The sequence below is a fragment of the Camelus dromedarius genome, chromosome 10 (assembly GCF_036321535.1).
Source record: "Camelus dromedarius isolate mCamDro1 chromosome 10, mCamDro1.pat, whole genome shotgun sequence".
NCBI classification, from domain to species: Eukaryota; Metazoa; Chordata; class Mammalia; order Artiodactyla; family Camelidae; genus Camelus; species Camelus dromedarius.
Window position 1 is genome coordinate 18596563 of NC_087445.1, and position 11333 is coordinate 18607895.

At 38.4% G+C, this 11333-nt stretch overlaps 1 long non-coding RNA gene across 1 annotated transcript in view; it reads left to right on the forward strand.

The window, feature by feature from the left end:
- The window catches only part of LOC116152598 (uncharacterized), a 111271-nt gene extending 100235 nt beyond the window's left edge, over window positions 1-11036 (forward strand). Inside the window, exon 3 of the long non-coding RNA XR_004136130.2 lies at window positions 10890-11036. This is a non-coding gene — a long non-coding RNA (uncharacterized LOC116152598). The remainder of the gene's footprint in view (window positions 1-10889) is intronic.
- Window positions 11037-11333: the final 297 nt, after the last annotated feature.

Below are 11333 nucleotides of genomic sequence, written 5' to 3' on the forward strand. Positions count from 1 at the left end.
TCACTGAGAAGCTAGAATTATTAAATATAAAGGTATGAACTTTAAAACAGTAACATTTCAATATGTTTTAAAATTGGTTATCCTAAATTACAATATTACCAATATTGTGTAAATATTTTGTACCAAACCCTCACTAGCATTTGGATTATTATTAATCTAGTTTGGCTCATTTGATAAGTGTTAACTAATATTTTAATTGTTTATTATTTTAAGTTTATTTTTTTTACAATTTTTAGCTCTTTTTATGTGAATTTATTTGTATCCTTTGACCATTTAACTATTGAGGTAATTTTTTATACACTTGAATATTGATATTAACTCTTTTTCATATTTGAGGAAAATATTTTTTCTTTCAATTGTTTTGTGATTTACATATTTGTGATTTTATAAATTTTTGTATATTTGAGTATTTTTCTTTGAATTTTTTCCTTGCATTTGGGTTGCATCCAAATAGGATGAGTTCTTCTATTTTCCTTCATTTTTTCCCCCTCATAATCAAATTCTTAACTTTGGGGTTTATTCTGATATACAGCATATAAAAGATCTTTAAAAAATATTCTAGCAAATCATTGTATTTGTTTAAACACTTGGAATTTTTTTTTGAGATATATTAGTATAAATAAGGAAGAAATATAACAGGATTCTACCACAAGAGACTGAGAACAGACAGCCAATTCTTTACACAGAGAATCTCTTTTTTGCTTTTGCTTTGTGTTAAATTGCCCTGATTCCAAACAACAAATTCCAAAAAAAGGGGAAAACCTGTGCCCCAAATAGAGCAAAGTTTTTAGAATTACAATGTTGAGGCCTCATTGTCTCCTTTGATTAGCTATTCTCATTTATTTTTTCTTTTCATGAAATGAATCTTAAACAGACACACTATTCATGCTTCTAAATTAAGGGATCCTTAATGTACTTAGTGCAGGCTAGAAATATTGATTTCTTAATGTAACACTTAACCACATATATTATGGCATCAATTCCTGGCAGAAACCATTTTAATTTAGTTATTTTAACATGTAAAAAATAAAAATGCTGTTTGTGGTTAGAAATATAAGCGTATTTAGCAATAGGTCCAGCCTGGTAAGATTGCAATTTAGAATTTCTAACAAAATATTGTGCCTCACTTGGTTACTTCACTCTAGACACAATAAAACTTTTTCTTCAGCTTTTTAAGCATTTTATTTCAGTACAGCAAACATTTATTAAGCACTTCCCCTATAGCTGGCATTATACCAGGCGCTTAGGGGTAAAAAGATAAAAAAAAAGATTCTGCTGGGGCAATTTAAAGCCTAGTTGTAGACAGGCACATAAATAGATAATTGCAACATAATTCATTAAGTTCAGAAAGTCAGACCATTTCATTGCTTGTGTCAAAGATTTTAAGGAAGGCTTATAGTTTATATCCTATAGGACTCTTCTACTGTTAGCAGATAGAGAGACCCCTAAATTAGGAAGCTCACTGAAGTGTGGGTCCTTGCTGCTGGGTGTGGAAGAATTCACAGCAGAGGCAGAGGGACAAAGTGAAAAGCTGCTTTATTGCTCTACAGAGGAGAGGGAAATAAAGTGCTTGAGTGAGGAAAAGGAAAGAGAAGCTATTGAGCAGGGAACTGTCATCCAAGATAGCCAGTCAAGACAGCTCCAGCTCCAGGTTGGGCCAAGTGAATTTTCGTTAGGAGCTTCTGTCATATCCTCCCTCTGGGTGTGCTGGAGTAAATCACCTTTCTTACCCATCGTTGTATGGGCTTTCCTGGTTGCTGCCATGGCAATCATTGACTGTCATGGTGCTGGTGGGTGTGTCATTTAGCATGCTAATACATTGCAATGAGCATATAATGAAGCTCAAGGACCACTGAAAGTCAAATCATCCACCATCTTGAGACTGGTTGGTTCTAACCATTTCTTGTTTATTCTGTTTCAACTGCTTCCTGAGACTTAGATAAGAGTAATTGGTTTCTGTTTGAGGGAGGGGCAGGCATATTATCTTGGAGGCAACAGCCTTGGTAACAAAAAGGGAAGTTGACTTTAATCAGAATGCCAGCAATCTGGTGGATCCAGTGTCCTCCCTGCCCCCTGCCCCCAAACCATCTCTGAAGATTCTGCTAAGCCATGAAAATGTTAAGGGAAACAAGGAAGTAATCTCAGTTAATCATTCAGATAGGCGGTCAGAGTTGTCACCATCCCCCTCTGCGTGCAGACTTGTCCTAATCATCAGCTACTTGACTCTGCTCTTGTATGACGCAGGAAGGCCTGAGAGACTTCAGCTTTTCTATAAACAAGAGGCAGGGGTGCGGGGTGGGGGATGGGTGCAGGATCCTACACCATATCACTACCTCTTTTGACACTGTTCTTGGTTCCAACTTTAAAGGGCTTGAGACTCACAGGCTCCTGCCTCGCCCACTCAGTTCCTCCACTTGCTCCATCACCACACGCTACCTAAGTAATCTATCCCAAGAAGGAAGTGAGACATGAGGGAAGGGAGCAGGGCACAGCCACTCAAGGAATGACAGCAATTTAACACCAAAATGGTGGAAGATTCAACTCCTAGTTGGCCTTAAGGATTAAGAGGTTTGACTTCTAGTAGACCTTGAGCTTCATTATATGCTCATTGTAACAGTGTGATGAATAACATCCCCGCAGGTGCCATGACAGCCCCAAGGATAACAGCAAAAGGCCAAGGAATGGGCGGTGGCCCAGTTCCTGGGAATCTCAGCCCCTTGCCCAGGGCAGTTGGAATGTTCCCACCTGTAGGCATGTGAAGCTACTGAGCCCATAAAAACTGACAACACCATGCCTAGTGGCCCTTTTCCGCTCCCTCCTCTTTGGAGACGGCCCGCACTCTGTCTATGGAGTGTGTACCTACTTTTACTTTAACCTGAGCACCCAATTCCCACACCTCTTTCCTTGCCTTTCTCTTGCCTTACACTCTATGCAGTATGTATCTCTTTAAATAAATCTACCTGTACTCAGCTGTGGCTCTCGCTTGAATTCTTTCCTGTGCAAAGTCAAGGACCCACACCTGGTGGGGCACATCCCAGGGGCTGAACTGAGGCCTGGGACACTGCCCTCCTCATGCCCCATATCCGTTTTCCTGCATCAGAAGCTGTACTTAGAATTAATTTCCCACCATTCCCTGAGAGTCTATGGGACTAATCATCACGTCTCACACTCTGTTGGCCTTAGTCATCACAAGTCCAAGCCTCTCATAACAACACAGAGACTCTTATTCATACATTTCTGCATATCTCTTTATTGGACCCATTCTCTCATTTTTCTCAAACTGCAGTCCTTTCCAGGGCAGCCTTTGGAACTCAGAGCTTGAACAACTTTTACCTTTGAACTCTTCTCTATTAAATTGTCTTCCTTGAATTTTCTTCTCAATCTGTTCTTTGAATACCTTCACCTTCTTGCTCTAAGACTTAGTCTTCCTCCCCACATCCTGCTGACCTGCTTCTCTTTCAAATGGTGGCTGTTTTTGCTTCCACACCCTACCTTTCCAGATCCTGGAGGTGAGAATATAAAAATAGGTATTCTTCTTGTTTCTCATCATTGCTTCTCTTTCAGAAACCCCAGTTCCCTTGAGATTATATTAAGCTACTTTCATATCCTATCCACTCCGTCACTCTGCTTGTTGCACTGAAGATTTTAGCAAAGACTCACTGCATTTCCCTCTACCACTGCTCTTGAAATCAAGTCCCTGAAAATCAAGTTCCCCTGTCAAGTTTATGATTAATTCCTCTATCCAAAACTTTACTCCCTTTCTTGTCCCATCCCTGTTCCCTTCAGAATTGAGGAGTATCAAAGGAAAGGGAGATACTGAAACCAAGCAGGATTCTGTGCGTACAGAAGCCTCTCTGTGTCCCCTGTTTCTATTTTGTATAATAAGGTTTTAGTCTCCTAGCCTTCCTGGAGTTCTAAAGAGCAGACTCAACCAGTTACTGATTAGGGAAGTGGGAGAATGCAGAAACAAAGGAAAAACAGTCAAGCAAGAAAAGTAATGACAATAGTTCAGGGATAAAATAAGAATCCTAGTTCCTCCTCAAGCAATATACATAACAATCTGATTCATATCTTTGAGTTGTTCTGCAGAAACCAAGACCCCCCACCCAAGTAGCAGGTGGTGACTGCATGCTGATCACAACCAGACCCCAGAATGGTTGGAACCAGAGGTTGATGATTCAAATTCCCAAAACATCACCCTGTTACCTCACCACCAGCCAACTGGAAGCTGCAACCTTCATACCCAATGTTGTCTTTAAAAACCCTTCCCTGAAAGCCTTTGGGGACTTTGGGTCTTTTGAGCATGAACTGCCCGTTCTCCTTGCTTGCTTATAATTTCCTTCACCACAACCTGGTGTCAGTGGATGGGCTCTGCTGCGCTGTGGGCGAGTGGACCCAAGTTTGATTTGATAACACCCTTGGCATTGTTTTTGGTGAATTCAACATCTGTATAGATCATTGGTTCTCAAATTTGGCTACACAGTTCAATAAGCTGGGGTTGTTTTTAAAGATTACCTGGGCTCAGGCTTCCCAAAACCTGTTACTCCTACAGTCATAGCCTAGATGTTATCATTATCAGTACCCTCCAAATTCTTGTTTTCCATCATCCCACTTTCTGATTTACACAGCATTTCCTCCTGCTTCCTCAAGAACACTTAAGAACAGCACCACCTCAATAATTCATGAATCCACCCCATGACCTTTTCTCTGTCCAGTCCTCTCCTTTGTCCTTCTTTTCTTACTCAGTTTAGATTCCGTAGATTGTCACCATAACTCCCTTTCATGCACCCTCAGTTCTTCTGTCCTTCTCCATCTCCATTGTGCTTCTTTAGCAAAACCCAAACCCTCGTTATATTCAACTCTGCCTACTCGACATCTACATTCAAGCAGCTAAATGGGATGGGAGGAAAACACATTCGCTTTACATTTGTTGCCACAAATCTCAAGTGAGTTCTCAGCACTGTAGGATAATTTTGCTAGAATTCTCTGGTCAGTTTCCTGTTCACTTTTTCAAACGACTGATTTATATCTTCTTCTCTCTTTTCAAACCTCCAACATTTCCTCCCAGTCCTCACTCTCTGCTGATAACCTTGATTTTTAAAAGTTCATTAAGAAAATAAAAGCAAGAAGAGAAGAACTGCTTCCTTTCCCCCTTATCAAATCCACCAGCCTCCAGTTCCTGCCCTCACGCTCGGTCTTCCCTCCAGCCACAAAGGATGGGCAGCTCTTGCTCTTCCTAAGGACAGTTCCTCCACTCTTGCTGCACCCCCTTACTAGATTATTCTCTCATCAGCATACAAATAGACCTCTCATCTCCATAAACAAAAGAGAACCTCCTAGACTTACTATCACACTCTGACTCCAGCAGCTTTTCTGGGCTTCCTTTACAGCAAGACTGCTTGAGAGTTTTCTGTACTCACCATCACATTTTCTTATCTTGTTTAACTCTAACTCACTTTGATTGGGATTTTGTGTCCACTAGCCCCCTGAAATTGCTCTGTGAAAATCACCAGCAATCTCCATATTTCTAAAAGCAACGATCAATTCTCAATCTTCATTTTATGCGGCCTCCCAGCAGATTTGGCACAATTGTCATCCATTCTGAGGCACTTTCGTCTCTGCCCTCCTGCCTACCATACTCTACTGGTTGTCCTCTCATCTCCCAATTCCTGCTTCCTGGTTTCCTCTGTACCCTCCCCCTTCTCTCCAGACCTCACAATGTTTGAGTGCTCCAGCTTGAAGCTCCAGGTCCTGCCCTCTCACTGTCTGTAATCACTCCCTAGGTAAGCTCATCCAGGCTTTAAATAGCATATTCGGGCTGATAATAACCCCCCACCCCTAACTCCAGGTTTGAATATCTGTCTACTGGATACTTCCACTTTTATGTCTAAAAAGCATAACATGTTAAAACCAAAATTAATAATTTTTCCTTCTTAAATCTGCTCTTTATACAGATTCTCTTTTTAAGTATATGGCATCACCATTGCCTGAGTTACATAATCAGATGTCTGGGTGTCATCCTTTATTATCTCAAACTTCATTTCTCTTTCATCAATAAGTCGTAGCAGCTGTACCTTCAGAGCATACCTTGAATCTAGCAATTCTTACCACATCCACCTCTATCATTTTGGTCCAAGTTATTATATCTGGCTGTGGCATTAATTAAATTCCTAACTTGTTATCTTATTTTTGTTCCTGTATTCTTCCAATCATTCCCCATACAGCAGCAGATTATACTTTCAAAATATGAATTTGTTTAATAAACACAATTAAAACCATCCTGTGGCTTGCTATTATTACACTTTGAACAAAGTAAATCCTTATCAAGTCTTACAAGGCCCTCTATGATCTGGCTGCAGAATCACCCTTCTGACCTCATCTTTACCAGCTCCCCTTGCTCAGTCTACCTAAGTCAAGCAGGCTGGTTTTGTTTCCTGGAATGCACCAAGCTTACTCTCTCTTTCAGGTCTTTGTCCTTGTTGCCTATTCTGCTGAGAATGCTACTCCTCTAGATCTTCACAGATCTCTTTCCTTCATTTCTTAGGAGGGGTACTTTCTGTGAAAAGAAGTACCCAGACCTCTCTATCCAAAATGAAGCCAAGGCTGCCCAGTCATGTTCTGTTATCTTACTTTCCTTTATTTCCTCCTGAACTTAAACTATTATTTGTTTACTTTTTAATTATTATTTATTTTGTTAGAATATAAGCCTCCTGAGGGTAGAAATCTTATCTGTCTTGTTTATAGTGAAATCCCCAATGCTTAAAAACAGAGCCTAGGATCTAGGAGATTCTCAATAAATGTTTGTTCAATGAATGAATGAGAGGCATAAATCATCACTAAAACTGACATAAGAATTCATGCAAAGAGGTTGCCTTATTGATAATACTTTATTACTCATTAAAAACCAAATGTATAACTACTCATGTGTCCCTGTACCACCCCAAACCATCTTGCCTACCTTTGAATTCCACTACATTTACTGCACTTTGATTGGCTCTATTCTCTACCCTGTGAACATATACTCTCTGGTGATTCTGACTGGTTCAACCAGGGGTAGGTACCTGGTTGACTAAAAAGTTGTCCTTGTTTGAAAATCTGGCCAAAGAAGGCATTACTGTGTACTTAGGTTAAAACCTGCTTCTGGGTTGAACAGAGTAGCTAGCAGCAGACCATAATTATTGTCTTGTTTATGACATTAGAAAATTTAAAATACCTTAAATGTCCAAAATTAGAGGATTGGGTAAACACATAGTATAGAATGTTATACACTCATTAAAATGATGCAAATAAAGACCTTTGAAAGGTATGCTTACTCTATAGTATGTATTGTTGAGTGAAAGAAATGGAAAACAAAGTTGTTTATGCAGTATGACTTTAATTTTGTTAATTCTCCCCAACCCCCATATACCTTCACAAGAAAAAAAAAGAAATACACCAAAAATTTAATAGAGCTTTTTTCCCTAGATGATGCCAGTGAGAATTGTAGGAATATCTTCATTATATTCAATTTTATTTTTTCTTATAGTTTTATAAATTTTTCAAATTAAATTAATGTGACTAGAAAAAAATCATTTTACTTAGAAACCTTTCCACGAAAAGTACACTCTAAGGTTTAATGCATTGTTTGAAACTATATTTAAACTTTTGCATTATAAGTACATTATATGAATAAAACTATATGAATAAAATATCATACATTATTATGCATTACATATATATTTATATCAATTAGTGGATTGGAATATATTGTATATATGGTACATATACATGTATATACATATATGTGTGCACACATGGACACTAACGTAATTTTATTGTTTAGCAAATTCCTTGGCAGCTCTTGAACTGCTGCTTCACTTCAAATTCTGAAGTGTGATTTTATGATAATCCCTTCAAATGATTCACAAGCATTTGTCTTTTATTCTAAAGCAAGGATAATATGATAAATAAGTCTAAGTGTAATTATATCATTTTATGAGAATTAAAAAGTTAAAACCCAATTGTTTAAAGATCAAACTATGGAACAATGAGAGCTTCATTTTAGCATTATTTTTCATTTTATAAATTTAAATATATCTCTGGTTAGATTATAATGACCTCCTCTTTAACCCCTAAATGCTGCATGCATATAAAGTAGAAAATAAGCTATTACACAGTAAGTCTCAAAGAGTAAATTATTATAATTCAAATATGAACACCTTGAACTGACAGCTATTTGAAATCACAGCTTAAAGTCACTCTGGAGCAGGTAATAAAAATGCATTTTGAGTTGAGAAGTAAAGTTAATGGACTTGGTTTGTATTTAATTAGGAAGTTCTAGAGTTTAAAATTTAGATTTAGTCATTAATTCTTTTATTTATTTATTTGACGAATATTCATAGAGCATCTGCTGTGCCAAGAATACAGTGGTATACCTTCTTGAAATAGACTGTGATTAGTCGACTACACTATTTATTGATAAGTTATAATTATAACATATATTAGGAAGTTGAAGTGGGGTCAGACATCAAGGTTGAGGTGGAGTATTGGATCTCAAGTTCTACTTTCTTATAAAGGAATATTTAAAGCTTCTAAAACCTATTGACCTGAAGCACCCTGGCAGGAAGTGGAATTTGTTTTTCTTTGTAGCCTTGTTGAAAACTGATGGTACGGTTAGACACTGATATGCTTGACATTCTGTATTTGTTACATTTCTTCTAAGATATTCCACAGGAATGAGAACAAAGTCAGGGACTTGCGACTTGCGACTTGTGAGAAAGATCTCCAGATGGTGCGCTCCTGATGACCCCCAATGGCGTGGCCCCAAATTACTATTTGTCTTCTCACAAATGGTCAAAATGGACAAATGGTCAGATGTCCACTGACCATTCTGAACCAACACACGAATTTCTGTGGTGGATGCTGGGTGAAAGAGCAGAGAGAAGGGGAGAGAAGAAGGACAAATTATGAGAAAGTCTGTTCCTATGTTTTGGACCCCTACCATGTGCCAGAAGTATTACATGTGTTATGTCTAATCCTTGCAAGAACTCTGCAGCACAGGTGTTGTTATAGTTTAAAGACAAGGCCATGAAACACACAAGAACTCACTCAGGGTTACTTCAAAAAAAGTACAAGAGATCTGTGACTAAAAATGTGGCTTTTCAAACTCCAAGTCTATCAATATCTTTAAATAACTCAGTGCTAGTAGTAGAATATCTACACATGGGGAAAATGGGAGAATAACTGTAAAAGAAGGTGTGGATGAATTACAGTTATGCTAAAAATGTGAGAATTATGGATTCCAGCAAACAAAACCATCTAATGTATAACTGCCCGGTTTGATTTATTGCTGGGAACTCATAGGTATTCTAACTGCAGTTTGCTTTTTTTTTTTTTTTTTTAAACACTCCTCTACTCCACTCCTTTCAGGAATTGGTTCGCTAGGAAGCCCAATATATCCTATGGACATGGGCCAGTGTGGTAGATTGCATTTTGGTCTCAATTCTTCACTCTCCCATGAGAGATTTATATCATTTCCTCCCTTGCCTTACTCTCATGTGTGTGGACTGTATTTTTCCTATTCTTTGACTTTGGGCTTGGACACATTACTTGCTTCGGGTGACACAGCAGAGACCACAAATGTACCTGAATGGTCCTGCTTGCCCTCTTGTGCTCCAGTGTCCTACCATGAGAAGAACATGCCCTGGATAGCTGTTTCCCCATCAGCCTAGTCCCAGACAAAGATAATTGAAACAGACTTGATCTGTACCTGTAGCCAGGAGCCAAGGCCAGCCAAACCATAGCCTGAAAGAGAGCCTAGATTAGCTAAACCATATCACATGCAGATCCACAAATTTAAGAATAAATGCTTATTGCTATGGGCCGCTGAGTTTTGGGGGCTCATTTGTCATGCAGCAATATTGTGCCTGTAGGTGACTAATGTAGCCAAGATGTATACATAGAATAATTGGAGATGCATGAGATGAAAAATACTCTTCCACATCTTTAGACTTTCTGTCATTCAAGACAGAAAGTCAGAAATGAAAGTCCATGACAAAGGGGACTTGAATACATGGCCTAAGCACATGTGAGAACTTGTTCCTGAGTGTTCATTTGCTGGACCTGGAGGGAGCTTGAGTGTGAGGGGTGGAAGAGAGCCCTGCCAGTGTGAGAGCTCTTCCCTGGGCAGACTCCTAAGCTTAGCCCTAGGAGCCACCCAGATGCTGCCTGTCAGTGGGTGGAAATAGGATAAGGAACAAATGATTAAGACAGTTGTTGTCTTGGCTCTTTGCAGCCTTACAAATGAAATTCATAAATTGCTAAACATAGTTTTTACGTTACTAGCTGACTTCATACTAGTAACCGCATTTCATTTTCCTGGAGGATGGTATCTTAAGCCAAATAGGGCTTAGGCCCCATTAGATATATCAGTGTATACTTTGCTCATGAAGTAAGCTATAGATTAAAGTCACTGGAACAAAGTGCTAAAAATGAAGGTGCTTGAGGCATTTTTGTTCTCAGTGTAAATCATTGCCTGGTGAAGGATTTAACACAGAAATACGTTATTCAGAGTTATGCAGGTGAGGATTTACTGTAATATTTAATAAAAACACACATGGGCTTATCATGAAATATGCTCCTGTGATGTGTCTGACACTTCTAAGGAATTTGGCACAAACACTAAAGCTCTGCTACATACCAAGAACGCTAATATGAGCTAGTTGACTTCAAGAGATACAGCAGTTTGATTTATACAGTCAACCATAGAAAATGCCATTTTAGCTTGGTTATAAACATCCATATGCTGTTCCCAGTTTTAAGCTATTTTCTGATAGATTTAAACCGTTTTCTGATAGATTTCTTTGCTTGGATAACTCCCTTTTATCGACTTTTTTTTTTTTTTTTTTTAGTTCCTGAACTTCTTACATGGAAATTTTACTGGTGCTGGGAGGATGCTTTTGTCATTTGAGGTATGTGAAATATTCATCCCGTGATTGCGAGATGAAAATTTTTCAGAAAAATTCCTTTATTATATGCAGGCCAGTTTTCTAGTTTTTAAAGCCATATGTTATATGACTAAGTGCAGTCAACTAGTGCGATACATCCATTTTGGGGAGAGGGGTAGCAGAAATTACAAAGTCATTAAAGAAAATAAGCAGAAATTTCACCATATTCATAATCCAAACTGTGAGACTGTCCATTGAGGTAATTAACTCCCCTCAGCTGGGACTCAAAATTTCTCATCTTAAATTCAGAGGAATAATAGTGGCTCCCTGTATTAGTTTCCTATTACTGCGGTAATAAATGATCACAAACTTAGTGGTTTGAAACAACACACAATTATCTTTCAGTTT